Source organism: Leuciscus leuciscus, assembly GCF_965113295.1.
Source record: "Leuciscus leuciscus genome assembly, chromosome: 8".
Lineage (NCBI taxonomy): Eukaryota > Metazoa > Chordata > Actinopteri > Cypriniformes > Leuciscidae > Leuciscus > Leuciscus leuciscus.
The window spans coordinates 13,461,844-13,488,563 of NC_138732.1; the positions used below are offsets into that span (position 1 = coordinate 13,461,844).

The following is a 26,720-nucleotide window of genomic DNA, read 5'->3' on the forward strand; positions in this document are numbered from 1 at the left end:
GATGAACAGCAGCAGGTGATGGGTGATTTACTAAATCTTAGTCAGCAGAGGCAAGGTGAGGTGAAGAGTGTGTGTCAGTGTGTGCGCGAGCGTGTGCGTTAAGCCTCCGGCTGCTGAAAAGGTTAGATATATTGATTTTGTTCCTAAGAGACAGACTGGAACAGGGAGACAAATGGACTACAGTGGAGGAGCTGTCTCATCGGGGCCCCAACCATGTCAGTTCCCTTAAGGTAGAGATAAAAGTTCTCCATCTCTCTGTCCATGTAATCTATCCTCCCATTTCTCATCCCTTCTGCCTCTTCCTCTGAATATGATGCTGTATTTGGTTTTCACTCTTTTATCCGCTCCCTCTCGCTCTCTCTCTCTCTCTTTTGAGATGACCACTGTATATATACTGTTTGACTGCAGTGTTGCTACAGATGGACAACATGTGACCCTGTTTATACCTGGTATTTAAGGCATATTTCACCCAAAAAATGTACATTCGTTCAATATTTATTCACCCTCAAGTCGTTTCAAAGTCATATTCTTTTTCATACAACAAAAAAGGAGAGTTGTAGCTGAATGTTTGAGCTGCTCTCATCTATGCAATGAAAGTTGATGGGGACTAAGCTTTAAAACAGACCATAGAATTGGTCTATATGACTCAAGCAATCCATTTTTGGCATCTTTTGAAGCCATACAATTGGTTTATGTGATGAACTTTCAGAGAGCACCATTTACTATCATTGAATGGAAGCAACTTGGACATTCATGCCCATTTCGTGTCCCAATGATAAAGCTCTTTTTTTTTATTATTATTTTTGGTCAGATGATCAGATCATAAATGTACAGTATACTAAATACGTGTAAGTTTAAGGGTCTGATCACTCAAACACGTTCAGAGGTAGTCAGAAATGCATGTGAACAGATTGTACTTGGTGAACAGCAATGATGTAGTAATGATGCATAGTCAGAGATCCACTCCTCATCATAATCTGATGCATGTTAATACCATGTGTAAACAAAGTCTGTGTGTATTTGTCTTTTACACACTGTGCATCGGTCTTTATCTCTGTCTTCATCCTTCAAAGCATGCTGATACTGTTGTCCTCTGATTATATATGGAAACTTAATCAAGCCTGGCAGGTTTGCCATGGATCTTGGCAGATTGAAATGGTTGATATCTCCTCTCTCAAGTCTGTAATATACACACTTTTCTTGCATGTATAAACATGCACATATAGGCCTAAATTTAGGTTCACTGCATCATTGTCAGATATATGTCTGCAAATGTAACTGCATTTACTAGAAAATATATTGACTCATGATGGAAGTAGTGTGTTTGTGTGTGTGGTGGTCAGGTTTTGCAGTGTGGGGAATGCTGGAAGGAAAACAGCTTACTAAACATACTGAATAACATCTTCATGACAATGATAGCAGCTGGAGATGAGCTGACTGTGAACTCACATTTAGGTGTTAATTCAAGCTTGAATTGTTCAGATGGTATGAAAATTAAATAAAGGTCAAATTTTATGATGATTTTTTAATTATTTTTACACATGGCATGTGTAGGTTCAGTAGTATTTTAGTGATATTTGTAGAATATATGCATCTGCGTTTCAAAAAAATTCTAGAATTACAAAAGAGTAACATTATCATTATCATTATTATTATATATTCAATAATTATTATTATTTATTTGTTCCTATTTTTACTCAAAGGTGCTTTCCAGTCCAGTTTAACCATAGGAGTGGCTCAGATTGGCTCAGTATAAAAATAATAGAAGTCAATGGGAAGTCTTCACCATGATAGAAGAGCTGGCATGTAAGCATGTATGGTTGTGTCTTGTATGTGTGCACAGGTGGCAAAAGTCTAAGTCACTCAGGCATAGAATTAGAGACCTGCTGTGCTGTAGGTCACATACAGAGACCTGCATCTGATCTCTCTCTCTCTCTCTCCCCCTCTCTTTGTTCTCTCTCTCTCTCACACAGACACACACAGATGAGTCATTTAGACAGGGTTGCCGTCTCTCAACAGCTCATTGTGATGTCTTTGATATATTCTGACTGTGACAGGTTTGGGCTTGTTATAGTTAATATACAGGCAACACATGAAATGAAATGAATTATTCAAGAGCATAAAAACTGCCAGCCTGTTTATGAGCTAGCATCTCTGCTCTCATTTCTATCAGACAGGTCTCTACAAAGCAAATCTATCTCTTAATCACATGCATCACATTTAATGGGTGCATGTTTTGTGAGTGATGTGAAGGGATTGGAAACACATTATTCGATGGGAAGTTGTCTGTGTCCAAAGATGGTGCAGAAAAAGTTTAAACGAGCAGCTGTCTGGTTCATGCTGTTCCAAAAGAATCATTGTGCTTATAACTCAGTGAATATGAGAACCTCTGTGATGAAAGGACAGAGAGAAATCACGAGAATCTTTTCATTAAGACGACGCCTTCCTCACAAAGTGTGCCTAGAATCTTCAGTAAAACATAATGGCATTACGACCATAAACCTTTTTATTTTATTTTATTTTAGAAAACTAATATAATAAATAATGTTGTAAATTATATTTGACTATTATTACTAAAATAACTGCTCTCTATTTTAATATATTTATTCCTGTGATGCCAAGGTTGACTTTTCAGCAGCCATTACTCCAGTCTTCAATGTCACATAATCCTTCAGAAATCATTATCTGATTTGGTGCTAAAAACATATATATATATATATATATATATATATATATATATATATATATATATATATATATATCTTATTATGATGAATGTTGAAAACAGTTGTGTTCGTATAATACTATATGAACTATATATTAGCTATTGCTATATATAAAATAAATATAAAATATTTGCTTCTGTCAGAATACAGGGTTATTTAATTATATATATATTTTTTTTTATGTTGGTACGACATTGTTTTAGTCTGCATAATAATCTGGAATAGGAGAATGTATTTTAACATGAAAAAAAAATGATATGCTGTACCTTAAATTACTGTGAAAGGAAAGTATATTCTATAACAATTCTGGTGTTATTTTGACAGAATAAAACTGCTGCTGTGAATGTGTGCCACAGGCTACAGTGAATAGTCAAAATTATACTTTTTTTTTCAGAGAAAGAGAGAGGGAGTGATAGAAAAAGTGAGAGAGCGAGTCTTTGAACAAGTACGCCTCTAGTTCCAGGACCTCTCCACTTTAGACACCTGAAGAAGGCCCACTTCAGAAGGTGTGAAACATCAAAGATTCTGCACACACACACACACACACACACACACACACACACACACACACACACACACACACACACACACACACACACACACACACACACACACACACACACACACACACACACACCTTCATTTCCCCTCTCTCACAGACTTTGGCAAATATTATTTTATTGCTGTGACTTTTTTTGCAAATAGTAAAAAAAAAAATTGTAACAAAGGAGATTGAGAGAGCATGATAGGACACTGATACCTCTCTAGCTTTTTCTCTCTGGTCAACAGAGCAGTTTAGACTAAGACTTTGAAAGGCACCACAAATCGAGTATTGTGGACAAGGACGCATAGCATCGCACAGACCTCGTATAACAGGTTTTTACACTGGAAGGCCAACACTCTGTGGTTAAATCTATCCCATATTCAAACACTGTTGTGTCTCCTGTAGAGCTACATTTAAAATCTATATCTGGAGCCATTCAAGTCAAAGTAATTTACTGTCATGTGTGCAAGTTACCATGTACAATGAACAACTTACTTGAATGCTACTCCACAGACTATAGACAGAGTTATAACTGGAAATGAAAAGGCCCCCTGGGAGCTCAAAACCTTGAGAGTGAAGCAGTTTGTTTTGTGGAATGGGTGGTAATTGTCTGTAGAATATAGAAAGTTCTAGTTTTAAACTGACACTTTAACAATGTTATCTACTGATGGCAAATTCAAAGCTCCAATATTGTTTAGGTTGTGTCAGATACCATAATTCCTTATGGCCATAATATTGGGGTCAATATGGAATATAAAACTGCCATCACTGTGTATATAGAGGTAGGTAGGCCTATCTGAATAATGCAGTTTGACTACAGCAGTGAGGGACACTATTTTCACAATGGGCCATTCTCCTGAGAAACGAAGGAAAAAGTTTCATAAGTGACCAGAAGGGGGCATTGTGGGTCTATAGCATATTTTGTATTTGAATCTCTTGATAAATGGCTATGTGCTGATGAAACCAAATGATAACTCAAACAGTGCCAGCCGCCATGACAGAATAGATGCTGTCTAAAAGGTGTATGTGAGAAGAGGAAAGGACATGATTGAGCTGAATAGAGGAATTGAGTGAGTTCTGGTTAAGTGCGTATAGGGGTGAACATGTCTATGTGTGAGGGCGGCCTGGCGTTAAATGCCATTCCATTCCTAAACTAAATTTCTCTTTTGGGTGGGATTCCAAAGCACTGTCCAATTCCAGTGTTTGGGGAGCCAGTGGATGGCATGCTGGACACAGATAGGAGATAGTCCAGCCCTCATTTACCCATTCATGATGCTCACTGCATGCCTCTCAGCCAGTATGATGGGCACTATGTATGAATGATTTAGCTGTACTTCTGGAAAGGAAATGGCTGAAAAAGGTCCCTAGAATTAGCTCAATGGTTCTTCAAAGGGTGATCAGAAGCTGTGTTGGAGTTTTCAGTTTTGTTGTTCTGAAGTTTTGTTTCAGTTTGTCTAAGGTGTTTCTTCTAAGGAAGACACTGATATTTCTATCATTTTATTGCAGACGTTGGTTTCTTTGAAACTCCAGAGGAAACATAAGTGACATTATCAAGGTCTTTTTCTTGCATCTTGAGAATAATCTTAGAAGAGGCTTTAGCAAAGATTTACATTTCATCTCTATTTAATCTAAATGTTGTAAAAAAAAAAAAAAAAAAATGCTGTCAAAGAGAAACATTCTAATCTATGTTTTTTTTTCTTCTGTTTGTAGAAAAAACATAATATATTGTTACCATATAAATTATCTACACATATTAACGTATTAGTTTGGGTCCATATTGGAAATGTATCATTCGATATTGGATTTAAGCATTTCTGTCTATTTTTTACATAATGTGTAACTTTGATGTAATTATGATGGTTAATCTTTAAAAACGAATTATTTAATAATAATAAAAAAAAATTCTAGTGGTTTTTTTTTTATAGCATTTTTATAGAATTTAAGGATTGGCCATTAATTAGCTATCTGCGATTAATATATAAATAATTTGTCAGCTCGAATTTAATAGTGCAAATTGATCATCTACAAATGTATTAATCACTTGTTAAATGTTTTATTTTAAGGTAGTTTTTTAGGGTTAGTCAATAGTAATTATCCATCCATTCTCCAAACTGCTTATCCTCTGCAGGGTTGCTGGAGTCCAGTGTCTCGGACCACAGGTGAGGAAAACTCTGGACAGATGGCTAGTTCATCACAGGGCTCACACACACATTCGCTGTCTCACTCACACCTACGGACAATTCAGTGTCTCCTGTTCACCTACATTGCATGTCTTTGGATAGTAGGAGAAACCGGTGCACCTGAAGGAAACCCACACACACATGGGGACAATGTGCAAGCTCCACACAGAAAAAGCCCTCCTGGCTCAGTGGGGACTTGAACCGGGGAGCTTCTTGCTGAAGCAACAGTTCTACCCACTGAGCCACAGTCGGTACCCCCAATACTAATTATATTATGCTTGATTGAAGAACAGCAGAAGTCTATAGGAAGTCTCCATTTAGATAGTGAGGTAAATGATGAGTTATTCTGGACATGTTTTACCAGACTGAACGGTTGAAATGGTGGCATAACTATGAGACCGATGTACACACAAAAAGAGCGTTTCTGACCGTATGTGTGAGTGCTTATGTCAGTTTTGAGCATATGTCAGAGAATGAGGGAGAAAATAGTCTAGTTTTGCTTTGAATCTCTCTTTGTTCAGCTACACAGCTTGGCATCTTTTCATACAGCTTGATCATCTCACGCAACTCACAATTCACAATGTGTGACATTTCAACACAATGCACGACAATAGATGAAAGTCAACACGTAAAACAGTTCCAAATGATTACAGACTATATAATCGCTTCTGAATATATTCCACAACATTTGACAAACTGCCAAAAACAACTAGCTGTAAACCTCTTTGAATTCACCACCCAACCACAGAGCTTTGCTTCAAATTGCACCCTTATGTCACCTGTCTGAATTTATCCCTTCAAATCCACCGGTTGATTCTTTCTTTCCTTGGCTCTTCTCGACATTTCTCTCCAGCCTCTTTTCCCTTGTCTTTCTGGCCTTTGCGCTGTAGGTCCGTGGGGCTGTACATGGTACAAAGCATCTGTCATGGACTAGAGGTGGCCAACCTAACATGTTCTCTGGGTTTGGCCCTGCTGTAAGTGGGGATAAAGTAGCATCTCACCTGCCCTGGCCTCGCTTTTTCTCTCAGACTGAACAGTCGTTACTCCAGCGGGTAGAGAGTCCTAGAGCAAATGTTCCTCCATCTCTTCATTAAGAGAAAATGAGCTTTTTATTCTCTAAGGATGGTGACCCTGCTGACGAGATGAGTCCCTGAGATGGCAAGCCTCGTGTAATAGAGCTACTGCAAAACACATGCTCGTTCTGTGTCACACTTTCTTCCTTTTGTGCTCCCGCTGGCCTTCTCGGCCTCTAACCCCTGAGTGAGTTTAATTGCTGCTTTCCTGTTTAAGTGCCAAAGCCTGAGGGGATGGAAAGAGAATAAAGAGAAATAATAATCAAGATAATCATAAAGAGGAATGCAAAGGAAGAGAACTCCGACTGTTTACGGGCTGCTAAGGAGCGGCGTGAGCTAATTTACACTATAAACACTTCTCTCGAGCTCCACTCTCTTTTTCATCGCATCGTTGTGTTATTGTACTGCTAACGCAAAAGTCAATGACGTTTTTTGTTGTTGAAAATGCTGGAACCTGGTCGGGTGAAGCTCCAAAGCAGCATTTAATTAGTGATGTTTTATGGGCTGTCTAGCCACATGCAGAAGACGCAGGTAAAAAGCTCTCAGGGCTTGATGAATGGCAAGGTTATCTGAGGAGCGCTTTTATTATCCGAGGTAAATCTGCTATTGGAGACTGTCAATGGGATGAGAATAAAAACACATGCTTGCTTGTGTTTCACAGCAGTATCCACAACTAATATATGAAAGATGGGAAGATTACAGATGTTCTTGCATAGGAGATGTACAAATGAATAAACAGGGCTAATGCTAGATTTGTATTAAAATAAATTACTTGGACTTGATTAAAGAGCATCCAAAGCTGTATTGCTGGTATTAGTTGTTTTTTTTTCTTCCTCACTATGGGTATTGAATTTGTATTAGATTGGATTGTGTGACCTTTAAAGAAATAGTTCACCCTAAAATGAAAATTCTGTTGTCTACTCATTTGTACCAGTGGGATTTTTCTCCCCACTGTGGAACATAAAAGGAGTTGTGTAAGACAATGTTCACGCTGCCCCCTTTTTTTATAGATAAAAAATGTGACTAGAGGCTGTCATGCTGCAAAATTTATTTAAAAGTTATTCCTTTAATGTTACACAGACTTACAATTGTGCATCACATGTAAATACAAAGTTATTATGTATCCAATATATATACCGTATGTGTGTGTGTGTGTGTGTGTGTGTGTGTGTGTGTGTGTGTATATGAAGAGTTCAGATTCAAAAGCCTCTAAGTGCCATCTGAAATGTTCTACTAGAATGATAATTTTTATGAAGCTCGTATATTTAAGTTCAGTAATTTCACTTAAATGGCAATGGAAATTACCTATTAATTGTCATTTAAGTGAAATTACTGAACTTAAATATACAAGCTTGATAAAAATGATCATTCTAGAAGAAAATTACAGATTGCACTAAGAGGCTTTTGCATCTGAACTCTTCATATATATATATATATATATATATATATATATAAAGTACACTGCTGTAAATTAGAATTTATATGAAAAAAGTGTGTATATATATATATATATATATATATATATATATATATAATATATACTTTTTTCATTTAAATTCTAATTTACAGCAGTGTAGTTTTGGGAAACATATAATAAGCACTTAGGTTTAAATCAGCCTGTTTTAGAGTCCTGAGACCTGAACTGATTTCTGACTATTTTTGTATCTCCTTTGTAATTTAACAATTAGTACCAGAAATGGAACTTGCTTTGGAGTAAAGAAAATCTGTTCAAAGCAGAGAAATGTTGCATGTATCCTAGCAGCCAAATGTTGAGAAATCATCTGGCTTAATATGGAAGATTCGCCTTAAGGTGCCAATTTCTTTCAACACCTCTATTTGTATACTTTGAATGTGTTCCCTCACTTTATATAGAACAATAGGTTTAACATAGAAATAAGAGTTCAGCAGCACTAACATGCTAGAATACACTTGCACTTACTGCAAACGCTCACTTGATATGTGGCCAGGGGGTCCTATTCCTGCGATATTGCTCAGTAGTAAACGTAATCTTGTGAACATCGCTGAATAAACCTCGCTGTGAGTCGTCTCCCTGTCTTTACTCCCTCTGGCAGTTCATTTTACATTTTATTATGCCTCATAAACAGAGCGGAATGAAAACTCGTTCCACGTATGAGCATCTATGAGAAACAAACAATGCGATAGGCTGATTTGATGGCCTGAGTGATTGATTTAAAGGAAGGCAAATTAGTCTCGCGGGATGTGTATGAGTTCGGGTCACCTGCTCTCGATGCATGAGACAGTGGGATATATTTAGAAAATGGCATGATTGATTCTGGCTTTCATTAAGTTTTACGTTTATGTTTGGATGCGGCATATGCAGATTAGCCTCACATGTTGGTCATACGAGACCGGTGAACGCGGACAAGTGCATCAGACTGTTTTTAGAGAATGTAAATGCATGTACACTGTGCCTTTTCTTTCACCACCTATAAATAAATCATGCCTTTCTCCTGGCTCAAGAAGTCGGCTTTGACATATATACTTAATCATTGAAATATTTAAATCAACTGAATACCGGAGGCTTTATTTTCTCAAATTATTATAAGGGGTCGTGAAAGTGAGTATGTGTGAGGGAGAGAGAGATAGAGTTGGAGAATGAGATCTAGGCTTAAAAAAAAGAGGGGGATCTGAATGAAATAAGCTTGAAATGGGATTCATTTAAATAGACCTCACTAATTTTGTCCAACATTAATTTGAGCTATTTAAATCATGTTAGTGTGCCAATTAGCTGACCTAATCTAAGCTAGCTGAAACGCCTGCCATGATTGCCGAGTTATTTGTGTTTCTTTTAGTAACTCTAATTCATTCTGACTTCTCTTGGCTGTGAATACGGGCCTCCTCGCACACACACATACACTGTTAAGCATTAATTGGCCCCCGCTAATCATTTATACTAAGTTCATTATATTCTGTAAGTCGCCATGCCGTCCACACCTCTAAACATGCATGACTGCTTTGAACACTCTTGGTCACAAGCCACAACAGATGATATTAAGTGGTTTAACGTGTTAGTGCCGCCCTATTTGCGGAGATAACGTTTAGTTATGAGGTGCACAATTCAATTACTGGGAAAGGTACAAAATGCTGGAAAAATCAAATTTGCTCTCCGTGCTAAATGACAGGGATATTTGAACGGTAAGCAGATACAGGCTGTTTGATCTTCACACAGGTTCTGGTGTGTGTTAGATCGTTCCTGCTAATTAAGACTCCTATCAACAGTGTTACTCTGCCTTCTCCTCGGTAATGTGAACAAATATGATTAATGGGAAGAAAGAGGAGAATGAAAGAGTGACTGAATGAGGAGAGAGAGAGAGAGAGAGAGAGAGAGAGAGAGAGAGAGAGAGAGAGCAAAAACAAGTTGCATGGTCTGCACTTTTCAGTAGGGTTGGGAACAGGGGCCTGTTTCAATAAGGAGGTTTAACCAACTCTGAGTTAAAACTTGAACTCTGAGTTGACTTACCCTGAGATGTGAAACACTTGAGTTTTTGGTTTCAGAACAGCTGAATTGAGTAAGTTCAATCAACTGAGAGTAGGTTGACTCTTGAGTTAAACACGTGTACCACGACTATAAAAAGCCATGATCAATGGAGCTCTGAAATTACGATTCACCATGGCAACAGCACTCGACAAAAAGACATTCGCTTACTTCATCAATACTTAAGTTTAATTCTTAATCACTGATATGATATCAAAGGTGAAAACTGGCAGAATGGTTAGTTATTGAACTAATATTCATTTCCATGGTATCCCACAGGCCAAAAAAAAAAAAAAAGAAAAGAAAAGTGGAGGTAAAAACATAATACAATCAGGTAAGGCTTTATGCATAAAAGGTTCATGGGTGTAGGCTATCTGACTTTACAAACATTTGACATATTAAATAAATATCATTTAGGGCCCTATTTTAACGATCTGACACGCAAGTGTCAAGCGCAAAGCGCAAGTAACTTTGTGGGCGGGTCTCGGCGCTGTTGCTATTTTCCCGGCGGGATAAATGACTCTTGCGCCAGGCGCAAATCTAAAATGGGTTGGTCTGAAGTAGCTTCATTATTCATAGGTGTGGTTTGGGCGTAACGTGAAATAAACCAATCAGAGCGTCATCTCACATTCCCTTTAAGAGAAGACACGCTTTTTCTATCTATCTATCTATCTATCTATCTATCTATCTATCTATCTATCTATCTATCTATCTATCTATCTATCTATCTATCTATCTATCTATCTATCTATCTATCGTAATAATGTATGATTTGCAAAAATGAAAACTGCTGCTTCTGTGTAGATGAGAGAATCAAAGTGTATGCGCGTTGTGCACACGCTACATTGATTATGGCCAAGCATGCGCCCTTAAAATAGCATATGAATAACATGCGCAACGCGCCACTGACTTTAAACAATTTTTTCCTGGTTAGTGGCGCAATTGTTTTCTAAACCTGCAAAATAGCATGAAGGAACGTTTGCGCCGGAACACGCCTCCTCTTTGCGCTGAACCGCCCCCGGGAGCGCAAGTGTATTTCCTAACTTACCGACGTGCGTCTGTGGAGGGAAAAGCGCGCTTTGCGCGGGTGAAAAATAGGAATGATACATGCGTCGGTGTTCAAAGTCACTTGCGCTGGGTGCAAGATAGGGCCCTCAGTGTCTATTTCAATGTGCAGCAGCATTTTTCCACATTTAAATGTTCTCTAATCTAACCTGTAACATTTCTTAATTAGGGTAATGCAATTAACATTTGTCTTCTACTTAGCCACTCAGGCTCGTAACATCACCACCACTGACATGAAGAGTTTGCCACAATACCAAGTATTGGAAGATTATTAAAATCCAACAGGAAAAAAATAAAGATGACCAAATAAATTGTGAATAATTTGTGTGTATTTAACAGCTGTGGTGGTTACGGCATATATTTCAGACTAACCTTCCATCTGACATCCTTCCATTCCATACAGAAATCTGTTTCATTTTCGGAAGGTGCAATGATGGGAATATGCGTGTCATCAATGCATCCAACCACACTGGAAATCCTAAATGAAAATTCTAATTATTAGGTTACTTCCAGAAGTCGCAGCAAGATGTTATCAAGTGAACGTCATTTATCATATTAGCCTCATTTAAACCGATATCTACACCACTGACCTGCAGTCCTGTGAAACTCCTCATTGATGGATCTTACAGGTTTTTGCCCAGGAAACAATACAAAAATTCTCAGAAAGAGCGTGAGAGCAAGGCACACTTTCCTTACTGCTCTGCATACAGCAGCCTTTCTAATGTGCTCTGCATCCCTGATGTTATATAGAAAACTACTTTGCAAATTATCTTTCAATGAAGTAAAAAAAAAAACCTTGTTTCGGTTTGCATTAAGATTATTTTTCTTACCCCACTGGCAGATAATTGTACTTATTTGAAGTAAAATGCCCTTAATTTAGAATCACAAAGAGGAGACTGAAAAGAACTCTGGGTTTTCCTTGCCATTGTTCTATAGAGTCGGCAGTATTAAAATATCAAAACCACAATTAGTTTTAACAGTATGTAACCATTGTATAGCGACATAAAATATACTTCTAAATCACCTACATGAATTATAGCTGCATATTTATACTTGAGAATGCTTTGACGCGCATGATCAATAACTGTACGTTCACACCGCCGCCGACTTGAGCTTCCAAAGTTACCGGAAGTCATTCATTTTCAATGGAAGCTGGCTTCTCTCAGCTGCAAGGAGCGTCAAATCCATCGGCGTCGCGTTTTGGGCGTTTTGAGCGTCAATCAGAAAGTTGAAAGTAGCTCAACTTTATGGTAATGAGCTATCCCACATGGAAATAACCTATATAAACATATATGTTTTAATATAGGTTTTGATATAGGTTTTTAATATATGTGACATATATAAAATTGGCCGTTTTCCTATATTATATGTACATATATGCACCTATATGTTCACCTATATATGCACATATATGTTCACCTATATATGCACCTATATGTTCACCTATATGTTCACCTATATATGCACCTATATGTTCACCTATATATGCACCTATATGTTCACCTATATATGTACCTATATGTTCACCTATATGTTCACCTATATGCACCTATATGTTCACCTATATGTGCACCTATATGTTCACCTATATGCACCTATATGTTCACCTATACATGCACCTATATGAACCTATATGTTTACCTATATATTAGTACAATTATTAAAATCCATAGCTACTAGGCCTACACTGTAAAAAAAAAAATCCCGTATACAAACGGTAAATCTCTGGCAGCAAAGTTTCCAGAAGGATTCCGTTAAATTACAGCAAATAACCATTTCACTTTACAGTCAAAATTTATTAAATTACAGTACATTACTGTTGATAATGGCTTATTAAACCGTGGAAAAACGGATACCGGTAAATTATGTCAAATTACATTAAAAAAAAACATTTAACTTTCAAGTTAAACTGTAAATTTAGGGTTTTATAAAGTTATTTTATAATAATGCTGTCTATCTACAGTAATTATCTTTTAATATATAGTTTTTCCTGTGTATAATAACTATGAAGTTATGTATAAAAATACATTAAAATACATAAATTCAAATACAAAGTTTGTATATTTACAGTTTTAATTTTTGCATTTCCAATTTCACAACTTTAACCAATCTCTAATTAAGTACTTAATAATAGCAAATGTACAGTCAATTTCTGTTAAATTAATTAAACGTATAAGTACAGAATACCTGCACATTTACAGTATTACTCATTAAACAAACACTGAACATCAATATATGTGAATGATAGGAAATACAATCTTAGTATATAATTTAGAACATTTAAAAATATCTACATTAAAAGTCAATTGCTGTATGCCTTTATACTCTAATATAACTTATTTTACACATTTACAATTACATTTTATCCAAAGTGACTTAAAAATTAAGAGAACAATAGAAGTAACAAGTGCAGTGACAAGTCCCAGTTAGTGTAGCACAGTACACAAGTTTATTTATTTATTATTAAAACAAAGATTTAGTATTATTGGGTTTATGAAAAGATGGATCTTTAGCATTTTCTTGAAAATGTGTTGAGTTGGGCAGGTCATCCCACCAGCAGGGAACAGTGCAGGTAAAGGTCAGTGAAAGTGATTTTGTGTCTCTTTGGGATGATGGCACCACAAGGCGCCGTTCACTTGCAGAACACAAGCTTCTGGAGACACATAGATCTGAAGCAGTGAGTTTAGGTCTTGCTGCAGCATCTGGATCAGTTGCAGAGGTTTGACTGATGCTGGAAGGCCTGCCAGGAGAGCATTACAATAGTCCAGTCTGGATAGAACAAGAGCTTAGACAAGGAGTTGTGTGGCTCCGATAGGAAGGGCCGGATCTTTCTGATATTGTATAAGGCAAATCAGCAGGATCACATGGTTTGGCTGAAAGTGAAACCATAAGCAGTTCTGTCTTGGCAAGGTTGAATTGAAGGTGAAGGTCATTCATCCAGCAAGAATTTTCCATCAGGTAGGCTGAGATGCGAGCAGCAACCGTCAGATCCTCTGGCTGGAATGAAAGGTAGAGATATATGTCATTAAGTGATAGGAAAACCCATGTTTCTAAGTGACAGAGCCTAGTTACAATAAAAAATAAATAAATACAAAATAAATAAAAAAAAGATGGGAGGAATCTAACACAATCGTGGTCTTACTGTAGCAAAACCAAACCTTGTGCAGCTACAGTGGCCTCACAAGGATCAAATGAATATTCACATGGGAAAATATAGTATAAAACAAATTAAATTTTCTGCCACTTTTAGTGCAATCATATGGAATCAGAAGACTCGGCCATTACAATATTTTAAATTACTTATTCCCATACCTTGTTTGCCATGATCATTCTGCTTTCCACTTGACCTGAAATCACAAAAAAAATCGTAAACAAATTATTTACAACTCAGTATTACATTTACACATGTCAGAATATGTTCCACTGGGACAATGCAAAACCTCAACTGACTTTATAAGCCTAATATATGCACATATATGCATTCTATAGCTAGGTGTTGGCAAGCATGCAGCCAGAATATGCAATTTATCATATGGTGTTCATATTCTAGCCTCATGTGCTTTCCTGTATCATCAACAAGTACAGTATTTCAGTGGCGGCTGGTGAAAAATATCTTCGGGGGGGCTGTGTCATATTCAGTCGGTTTCAATAGTCTGGTAACCATGGGAGTCTTTTAGCGTAGTGGCTCCGAGGTTGTGGAATGCTCTTCCTCAAGACATCCGTCAAACATCCACTCTTCTCTCCTTCAAAAACAATTTTTTTATCTTAATATTCTGCTCACAGTCTGTAAATTCTACATTGTTATTGATATGCTATTTGTTTGAATCCCTCTTTGTTTGTGTCTTTAACCTAACTTTGTAAGTGAGCTCTGAATATTAGGCCTACTTTCTGCCCTTGATATGTGTATTGTGCTTTGATGTTGATGTTTATTTTGTTCTATTCCTTAACCCAGTCCCAGTGGTTCTCAAACTTTTTAGAGTTGTACCCCATGAGGCTTTAACATCCTTCTGCGCAAGTTACCCACTCTTCAGTCGCACCTTTTTCAGTAAGGGACAATATTTGCCCCCTTAAATCGATTTTTCCAGTGCATTTTTACCTTTACAAATACCTTTATAAAATAAATAATGCTTTAAATAATGAATCAAGATTCAAGATTCAAGAACTTTATTTGCCATTTGTGCTTACACACATAGGAACTCTTGTGCGGTTATTGCTCAAAAAGTCAAGTCAGATTTAAAAAGACACACAGAAAAGACATAAATCTATCTATAAAACATATACATTAAAATAAAAAATTGCACAAAACCCATTAAAAGTGTAAATTTGCATTGTAAATTGCACAAGTATGTAGCATATTGCACAGGCCCCAGAGACAACATAATATAATATGATATATTATAGTGCAAAGTTGCGTAATAAATAAATAAATAAATAAAATATAATGCATAAGTATATTGCACAAGCCCTAGAAACAGTAGTTCATTTTGTTTTTGCCAAGAGTCTCACTGTGGCTGGGAAAAAGCTGTTATAAAAGCGTGTTCCATTTGTGATAATGCTGTCCGCTCGTTTGTGCCTGAGATTATATGTACAGTTTTTGTATGTGAGCAGGGAGTGAGCTGGATGTAATGTGTGGTGTTTCCATACCATACAGTGATGCCTGTAGTGAGGATGCTCTCTATCAGTCCTTTGTAGACCTGGGTGAGAGGGCGACAGTGCAGACCAGCTTTTCTGAGCAGCCTGATGAAATACAGTCTCTGCTGGGCTTTTTTCACTGTGGCAGCAGTGTTCAAGGTCCAGTTCAGATCTGATGTTACTTGTAGTCCCAGGAATCTGTAACTGTCAGCCCTCTACACCTCAGTCCCCTTGATGAAGAGGGGCTGCAGGGGGGGTGAATTTTTCCTGAAGTCCATGATTACTTCTCTTGTCTTATCTGTATTAAGGCATAGGTCGTTCACTTCACCATAGGCAAGAATGTCATTCACCAAACTCCTGTAGCCCGACTCGTCCCCCCCCCTTGATGAGGCCCAGAATGGTGGTATCATCCGCATACTTAATGATGATGGTATTATCCTGGGTGGAGACACAGTCATGTGTGTACAGGGTGAATAGTTTAGGACTGAGACAGCAGCCTTGTGGTGATCCTGTGTTGACGATGAGCTCTGCAGACACCCTCCTTCCCATCCTCACCACCTGTGGTCTTTCAGTCAGGAAATCCAAGATCCAGTTACAGGTGGGAGTCGGGACGCCGAGGTCTGTCAGCTTCTCAGTCAGCCTGCCTGGGCGGATGGTATTAAAAGCCGAACTATAATCCAAGAACAGCGTTCTAACATATGTTCCTCTGCTGTCCAGATGTTGCAGGATGTGGTGTAGCGCAACGGCCACTGCGTCGTCCACTGAGCGGTTGGGGCGATAGGCGAACTGAAGGGGGTCGATCGTGCCCGGAACCATGTGATTAATGTGTGTAAGAACCAGTTTTTCTAAACACTTCATGGCGACTGGCAATACCGCCCTAGCGCCCTCTATTGGCCAGCCGCCCCAGCGCCCTCTATTGGCCAGCCGCCCCTGCAGTATTTACTGAATTAGTTTTCTTAACGGTCTTGATACCCACGTTAACCCTTATGAAAATTAACTATGGTTTAACCAAAAAAAAAAAAACCTTGGTAATGTTAGGCCTATTTGTAGTATAACTGTGGTTATTAAAAATGGTAATAAAAATCTGCCAAAAACGTGGTTACTATTTTTTAAGAGAAGAGTTTTCATCTTCCAGACAGTGTTTCAAAATGTCCCGCCATTTAAGAGATTGATTTACTGACAGATACTATCGCGTATTAACAAAGATTTTATACACAATTAAACGGACTTTATGTATAACAAGTCTACGAAAGCTTGTTTTAGGTCTTTTGAGGTGTGGGATATCTTTCTTAAAACAGATGGAAAATGTAAAGATGCATGCAACTGTTCAGTGTTTTGCCTCCAGCTCTCGCCAGTTAACTGAACATCATTTAACCCTTTAAGGTACTACTCAACCATTTGGTAGACCACACTTTCAGTCACTATATTTAATTGAAAAATGCATCAAGCTTAACTCAACCTGAATGAGCCATCTCTATCGTTTGGTGTAGTTGTGCAATGCTAAAAAAAATCCACTAGATGGCACTGTGTCTGTGAGCAGCATGCTTTTTAAGTGTTCCTTCAAACAGCACGTGACACAGCGAAAATTTACTCATCCTTTGATGACGCATATCGGCGGGACTTTTAAAGGTAATACTATTTTGTTGACATATTATTGTTTCAGAGGAGTTGTTAAACAGAATTATGTAACTTTATTAAACAAAAATAAGTCTTATAAGGGTCAAATAATTTTTTCAAAACATGCTCTACCAAACGGTTGAGTTGTCATTTTATGGTAGAGAAGCTAGCTAATGTTGGTAAAATTAGCTAATGTTGGTAAAATTAGCTATTTACAATTAACAAAAGGGTTAGTGTTGTTAAAATGATTAATTTTATATTATTCAATTACATATTTGATTAAAAATGTTTGATCAATATAATTCTTTCACTATTTCTGGGAGAGCGGGGCACAAAGTAACACTTTTTGACTTTCTCAGTTTGTGTAAATCTACTTATGGTTCAGAGTATTTATTTTTTCCCACATTAATTTCCCACATGTCTAGTACAATTATGTGGTTTTGTTTTATTAATACAGTATATAATTTTTTCTTGATATACCCCGAAAGAATGGAAGTGAAATGTGACAACATGTCCCATAGGTGGGGTACATTGTAACATGACCATAAAACAGCTTAAAATGTTATCTGATCTAATAAAAAAAAATACAAAACAAACTAAAATATTTTCTAAATAAAATACAATTATTAACTTTTTCATATAAAATAATGGCATTTTTTACGGAGCCCCCCTAGTCCGTGGGCTCAATATACTATCTTGTGGTCTCAAGATAGTAACTCGTGGCCTCAAGATACTAAGAGGCCACGAGTTACTATCTTGAGGCCACGAGATAGTATCTTGAGGCCACGAGTTACTATCTTGAGGCCACGAGTTACTATCTTGAGGCCACGAGTTACTATCATGAGGCCACGAGTTACTATCTTGAGGCCACGAGTTAGTATCTTGAGGCCACGAGTTAGTATCTTGAGGCCACGAGTTAGTATCTTGAGGCCACGAGTTACTATCTTGAGGCCACGAGTTACTATCTTGAGGCCACGAGTTACTATCTTGAGGCCACGAGTTACTATCTTGAGGCCACGAGTTACTATCTTGAGGCCACGAGTTACTATCATGAGGCCACGAGATACTATCTTGAGGCCACGAGTTACTATCTTGAGGCCACGAGTTACTATCTTGAGGCCACGAGTTACTATCTTGAGGCCACGAGTTACTATCTTGAGGCCACGAGTTACTATCATGAGGCCACGAGATACTATCTTGAGGCCACGAGATACTATCATGAGGCCACGAGTTACTATCATGAGGCCACGAGTTACTATCTTGAGCCCACGAGTTACTATCTTGAGGCCACGAGATAGTATCATGAGGCCACGAGTTACTATCTTGAGGCCACGAGTTACTATCTTGAGGCCACTATCTTGAGGCCACGAGTTACTATCTTGAGGCCACGAGTTACTATCATGAGGCCACGAGATACTATCTTGAGGCCACGAGATACTATCATGAGGCCACGAGTTACTATCATGAGGCCACGAGTAGGGGTGTAAATATTAATCGATTCGTATCGATGCATCGATTATACAGCCGACGATTCGATGCATCGATGCGTCCGCAAGAGTATCGATTCATGTGTTTATTTTGCCGCCTGTCTATTTTCAGCGATCTGCTCCGAAAAATGCGTACAACCTATAAGCTGCGGGTGGCGCTAACCTCATTATTGTCTTCTACTTCACACGCTTCACACGCGTTACTTACGTTTCACAGTCTATCAATGTTCACACACATTGTTGAGTCTGACTTTCAAGAGCGATGGATCCTTCAGAGCGAGCTGGCAATGACAGTGAAATGTTACACACTCCAGTCGGCGTCAAGTCATGGGTGTGGATGTATTTTGGCTTCAGGAAAACAGATGGAGCAGTGGTAAGAGATGTTGCCGTTTGTCTGATTGCGCCCGTTTCACACATACTCCGTTTGCAGTGCGTATGCGGTGCGTATTGTTTTCAGTACCCATGTTAACAGGTCAGAGCTTTCACACTGCACGCGGTTGCGGTCCGTTTATCCGTTCCAGTTGCGGTGCGTATACAGCAGTGCAGAGATCGTTTCCACACCGAGTCTATTTATGCTGTGCTGCACACGCTGAATTAAAGTGACAGCGCATGTTTTGTGGTCAAAATGAACACAGATTGACATGAAAATGTAGTAATTTCACCATAAATGAGTTTAATTTAATAAATTGTAGTAATCTCACCATAAATGTATTTAATTTATTTCTACTATTTTTCACAGTCATCTTTTTTACTTTAAGACCGGGGTAAAGCAAGGAAAACTACAATTTACCTCAACAAGGCGACATAATGAACAACATTCATTTGTGGAGGTGGAAAAACAATTTCTTTGTGACATGCAATTGTATTCTGTATACTCAATAAAAGGCAAATTATATATTATTTTTGTTGATTTATTTGAAACTTAATAGATATCATGTAAAAATCGAGTATTGAATCGAATCGAATCGAATCGTATCGCGGGGAATTCTGAAGTATCGAAAATAATCGAATCGTTGGCTTAAGAAATCGGTATCGTATCGAATCGTCATGTAGGCTCCGATTTACACCCCTAGCCACGAGTTACTATCTTGAGGCCACGAGTTACTATCATGAGGCCACGAGATAGTATCATGAGGCCACGAGTTACTATCTTGAGGCCACGAGTTACTATCTTGAGGCCACGAGTTACTATCTTGAGGCCACGAGATAGTTATAATTATTTATTTTTTTGACAAATTGGGACTGGGGGGCTCCGTACTAATCAAATCTTGGGTGAAGTTTTGCACCAGCACGCGCACACACACACACACACACACACACACACACACACACACACACACACACACACACACACACACACACACACACACACACACACACACACACACACACACACACACACACACACACTTGATGTGTTTGGAGCCATCAATAGCAAGAAATTGCACTTAATATGACTTGTTCTGAATGTTGTTCTTTTATTATGAACAGACGTCTCAACCGTTTGGTAGAGGACTGTATCTAAAATACTGTAGGGTCTAATTTAAAAAAAAAAATTGTTGTTATTGTTATCATAATTGAATAAAAAATGCAAAGAAATTATTTTTCCTTCGCTTTTTTCATGTTGCGTATCTCAAAGGGTTAAAATGCTAACGTTAGCTTGAAAACTGTAACGTAAACTTAACACAAATGTAATATAAAATATCGTTCACATGCAGACTCTTACCTCAGCCGGTGATCGGTTGGCATGATGTCCGCTGTGACGAACCAGGCTCACTGAAAAGGGCGTTATTTCCGAAGAATCCAAACCAATGACATTATATAGATCAGTGATCCAAACGGACTGACTGACAACAGGGCTCCTGCTCACGGCTGCTCTCGACGAATACGACTGATTTGAACCCCTGTTAATCTCACAATCCACTTCACGAGAGTAGACTGAATTCAAATCTCTCGCTTGCCCTTGATACAGATCCAAAGTCGACTGATCAGCTAACCGTTGTGGGCGGGACTAAACAGCGGAAACGTAATGGCGGCGAATTTGAATCTGCGTCCTCACACGCGCACACACACACACACACACACACACACACACACACACACACACACACACACACACACACACACACACACACACACACAAAGCCCTGAATGTGCAGCAACGGAGATTTGGAAAAATATTAATAAAATATACATGAAATTATGGGAGAATAAGACCATGAAATAACGATCCAAATGAGCATCTATTTGCAAGACAAGATTAAAAGACTATAGCCTATGCAATAAAAAAGAATTCAATACAGGTCTACTGTAGCCTATGTAGGGTAGGCTACTGTATGTACAAATACTATTATTTAGCCTTAAAAAACTCACTTTAACCCCCACATGCTTAATAATCTGTAAGGACAACATATTGAATAGATGCAGATTTCTGCAGTTATACATTCTTTTCTTTGTTTTCTAATTTCACAGAAAAAATCTGTAAAATATTACTTTGTAAAAATACAGACAAGTTCCTTTTAAAAAACGTAAAATTTATGTAAAACCAAAATACAAGCAATTACCTGAAAATTTAATAGTGGACCTTTAAATTACAGCAAACATGCATTCACTGTATAATGACAAAACGGTAAAATTCTGTAAAAAAATACAGACCTTTACCTGTAAAATTACACTTTTTTTACAGTGTAGGATAAATAAAACCCCAAAATGTAGAAATTTACATTATTTATTTACTTAAGAACAATCAAATAGTACAAGAACAAAAATAAGACAAAAAACTGAACAGAAAAAAAATAAAAATATATCTTTTTGATCTTCTCAGCTCCGTGAGCTTCGAATTGATAGATGTGCCCATCTGAGCTAGGCATCAGGTATGTATGACGGTTGCCAAAGTGAGATATGAGCTACAAAATGACCATCCTGCCATGAGCTATATAGGAGACATATCTTGTATGTACATATAGGGCTTATATGTGGATATAAAGAAGCAATACAGGAGACCTATATGGCCTGTATATGCACATATATGCACCTCAATTTTGCCTATATGTGGCATATATACGCATATATGCAGCATATATATCATCATATATGTGCATGCTGTATGCAGCATATATGTGCATATAAACTGCATATAGGTTTCATATATGCACATATATCCTCATATAGGTTCTTTCCATGTGGGATGACGCGGTTCAGCGGCAAGCAGGAGATGGTCCTCACTGCAGTACATGAAATCCACGGGGAGGAGTCGGATCTAGATCCAACTCCTCCCACCTTACATATACCTAAACCTACCCATCTCCACCCCCTGATCCCTAAACCTACCCCTAAACCTACCCATCTCCACCCCTTAATCCCTAAACCCACCCCTAAACCTACCAATCTCCACCCCGGCCAACTCCGCCCCCCGGATCTCGTGTACTGCATTGAGGTGCTACTGGCAAGCAGCGGCAAAACGCCAGAAACCAATCAGAATATAGACGTCCTTCGCGCTGGCTGATTCCGGAGAAACATACGATGTAAACTTTTGTTCCTACCAAAACCATACCAAAATAGTTCAGAGAAAATGGAGGAGAAGCTGATCATCGCCATTGCTGGGTTTCTTATCATTATCGGATTAATTGCACAGTTTAACCATAGAGTGAAAGTTTATCATTTGCATGTGTTTTTAAGTCCTGTCAGTTTAACAGGCGCTTGACAGGGCATATATAAGAACGAGCAGAGAGAGAGAGCCCCGGCCGCGCGCGCGCACTCACTATTAATAATAATAATAATAATAATAATAATAATAGCTAATTATTCTTTTTCCCCGACCAAATGTGATAAAAATGCTTTCATTATAACATTTCATGGTGTGACACAGACTTAAGAGCGGCCAAAGCGTCAACAAGCTTCCCCGTACTCTTTGACAAGCGTCCTTGACAGGGCGGCCAGAGCTTCTTTGCAGCTCAAGTCGGCGGCGGTGTGAACGTACAGTAAGGGAACGTCTGGCAATTCCACCAAGTTGTTTAAAACGTATAATTTATTATAATTTATTTTGATCAATAAAAATAAAAACCATTTGGTGAATTGCAGAATTACAGGAAGGTATTGGCACAATTTTACCTGTTGTAAGTCAGTCTGGTTAATAGGAACTACAACCTTTGAAACATGATAAAATAAATAATTTCCTAAAAAAATTATTGTTTCTAGTTAAATATAAACTAGAAATATAAAAATCTAGTTTATATTTCAGATTAATTATTGGTTTGCAAATATGTAAACACACTGTTTTCAACATTGTATTAAATGTTTTTTTCTGATTTGTTTTATCTAATGATCTCATCACGTGGAAACAAACTGTTCAAGGTAGTGTATTATATAGTGAAGCAAAGATATTTTTTTTCTTTTTTTCTCTTCCTCTGTTTGTACTTTTCGGGTTTTCTTGCACATCTCTTTTTCCTTTTCTTTTTTTTTCCCGTTAGCCTCTGGCCTTCTCCTCTTCAGTCCCATGCCAATCTCTTCAGATGGCATCTGCACAATCTGTAAGAGCAACAATAATTGTTTAACGTAAATGTGTAATCGTTTATCTTTCTTTGTGTGTGTGTATGTGTGGGTACTGGTTGTGAAATACACACAATTGTCTTGCCAAAGAAGCAAAAGGGCTTATTGAGAATAATTGGTCTTTTTTTTTCTTGTCTCTTTCTTCTCTCCCAGGAAAAGAGAACAAATGATCCCTCCGCACCTGTCCTCTTAAGAGGATCTTAAGGATCCCTCTTTTTTCTTTTTTTCCCCTTTGAGTAATATAGTAACAAATTTCATAGTAATTTCCTTTACAGTTTTTCAAAGTACAACCTAGGAACAGGACATTCATTGTAGTAATGTCTTGAATAACCTTTAGAAAGAGAGACAACCATGAAAGCAAACAGAACAGTTAGAGAGAGTCTGTCTTTTTCTTTCTGCTCTGTTCAAGAAAGTTGGAGACAAAGTAGTTTCCTGTAGTGTTAATTATTACAAAATGGTGTTAATTTCTATGTCAAATGTGGTATGGAATACAACCAAATGGTTGATGAAAGAGAATTGTAAATCTGACAACTTGCAAGCATCCTATTTCCATGGGAACAGTTTGCCCACATTTTATAAACATCCCCAGAAACGGTCAGTTCTGTTTTAGGAGAACTCTGCCCTGAAGCAGGGATAAGGCTTGATATTCAAATGTTGGATTTAAGCAAATGGAAAAGACACTGTTCCAAGGTCCAGTCGAATCCCCTTAAAGATTCACAATGGCAGTTGGACCCACAAAGGGATTTTGCTGGCCCTACTGCATAGGTTAGGCCATTTTCTCACAGTAGTTATTGATTTCTGTTTTGAAAATACTGCATAGAATTTCTGCAATTGGTCTGTGAGGCATTATAAAATAAGAAACTGCAACAACGTCATCCATCAACAGCAACAATAACAAATAGACATACTATTCCTCATTGAGCAATGACAGTTACTTAAATCAATTATTAGACTTGCATGAAATCACTGATAATGATCAAAAGGTAAAAGTGAGTTCAAGAGAAAAATCGACTTAATTGACTTGATTTCTTTTCCCTTATGTGCTCTGTGTAAACATAATACATTTTTAGATTTGATGAAAGCAAACAGTCACAAGAGGCCATGTGTTACAGTTTTACCATGAGTAGGAGGCTTTCTTAGGCAAGACGTGAAGCGGATATATTGCTCTTTTAGCGACATAAAAAAAAAACATGTCAGAACTGGGCCCTCATTAAATTATGGAATAATTAAAAAGAAAAATATAAAAAATAGGCCTATTTGTGGAAAAAAACATGTAATATTTGAGTTACATAAAAGCTTTATATTTGTTTTCTTCCTAATTGTCCTTGAAATAGTGGTCAAGAATCTTCTCTAAAAAGCATGCCGCCCATTCAGCTGACATAAACCAAATTTCAGGAAACAAAAAAACCTATCCAGTGATGAAATGTTTTCTGTGTTGACGCAAATCTTGTGCGAAGTCCTAAACTGCCGAGATAATAACACAATGCGTGCTGTAGGCTACACGTCCACTAATGACAGTCCGATACGCATAATATGAATGATTCCTTTGAACCATTCACTTTAATGAAGGGTTAAAACAACTGATCTGTCCAACACTGAATTGGTGAATAAAAAAATAAAATAAAACAAATAAATAAATAAATATCGGTAACACTTTACAATAATCTTCCATTTATTAAACTTTAGTTAACTACATTAGTTAACATACTATTAATAAACTGCACTTGGCATTGTTAATATCAATTTTAATTTAAATTTTCAGGCTACTAATAGCCTACATTATTGAAATCAAAAGTTCTATTTGTTAACATATAGAGGAAGAGCAAGGGGAAAGGAGAGATCTCGGCGCGGGGGGCCCCATCTAAGATTATCTCGTCCCGGACCCAGGCAAGACTGTCAGCTGGCCTGACCACAGGTAATCACACCTGTTGATATTCAGACCAACGCCAGTGTTTTGAACGAATCGATTGATGAAATGATTTAGTGACTCATTCTAAGGACAGTCATTTGTATTGTTTCTGATTGAATCATTGTTTTGAACAAATCGATTGGGTGAATTATTCAGGGACTTGCTCATAAGGATAGTCAATTGTATTTTTTCCTGAATGAATCATTGAATGATGAATGATTCAGGGACTCACTTATAAAGACTGGCTGCATCTGAAGCCACATCTTTCCCTATTATATAGTGGGAGAAAAACAGTATGTGAACAGTGTAGTATGTCCAAATTCACAGTATTCATAAAACAGAAGGCAAAAATTACACGGATGACCTACTATTCTTAAGTGCGCATCAAATAGACATTTTACTAGACCAGGAGATGATTTGTGAATGGCGGTGAAGTGACACAACTGACACTGGTGTAGGTCACATGACAACGGCAACATAACGGATGTAGCCGGCCGTATTACATTCATAGGCTATACTGCATAATATTCATAATATATAAAACAAACTTTTTTCACCGGCTACAAAGTAATTACTTTTTCAAAAGAAGTACCTACTCATAGAATGTGATTTGAGACTGATGAATCAGTGATTTGAATTGTTTGAGTAGCATAATCGATTCATTCACTTGTTGCCACCAGTTGGCATAAATATGAACTAGCAGAAGGAGCCAATGAATCACTAAATTTGAGGATCACAATTTGGTAATTTCAAAATTTAATTTAATGGAACAGTAGTTTCTGAGTCAAAGCTGTCTTTTATAGTAAATAATTATAAGAATAATAATTACATGTGCTACTTTTTTATTTAGTTTTCTGTTATATTAGTTACGGGACTTGGTACTTTGAAAGGGCCTTTCCATTATACACAAACCAATTTTCTACAAAGACTACAGAAACATGCCCTGTTGCATTCACTAGCATTACTTTAATGCTGAGCATAATGAACCTTGTGTTAAAATGTTGTGAAATACCCTTTTAATGGAAAAAGCTGCTGCGGGTATTAAACAAACCTCGCTTCAACACAGCACTCTGTCTAACACATTACTTGCCCGCCAAAAAGTCTGATCACAGTGTCATTTTATATAATCAAATATATTAGGGATGCACAGATTTATTTCCTCCTTTCTCTAAATGTAGTTAAGAATAACAATCCAACAAGGCATTATATATCAGGTGATGTCATTTTAAGACTGAACTAATGGATTCAACTTTTAATTTTCGCACAGCAGTTGTTCTTAATTGTTAAGATGAAGGGTTAACAATAGATGTATCAAGGAAACTGCCCACATGTGGCATTAGGTCCACGTTTAAAATAGTCTTACGCCTGGCTGTGTTCCTCTGAAGTCTCATGCGAGTGACTGGTGCATGGTCTTGCTTCTAAATATTCTCTTTTTTGAGGAGC

General features: G+C 37.6%; 1 long non-coding RNA gene across 2 annotated transcripts; it reads right to left on the bottom strand.

The window, feature by feature from the left end:
- Positions 1 to 13,597: 13,597 nt before the first annotated feature.
- LOC309504284 lies at positions 13,598 to 21,149 on the bottom strand. Of its 2 annotated transcripts, XR_014208047.1 has the most exons (4): positions 20,918 to 21,149; positions 20,547 to 20,874; positions 14,397 to 14,431; positions 13,598 to 14,081 (listed from the first exon to the last, which is right to left on the bottom strand). It is a non-coding gene; the product is annotated as an uncharacterized lncRNA (long non-coding RNA). The 2 variants fall into 2 exon arrangements; XR_014208048.1 differs by having other exon boundaries at positions 20,547 to 21,149.
- Between the last annotated feature and the right edge of the window lie 5,571 nt (positions 21,150 to 26,720).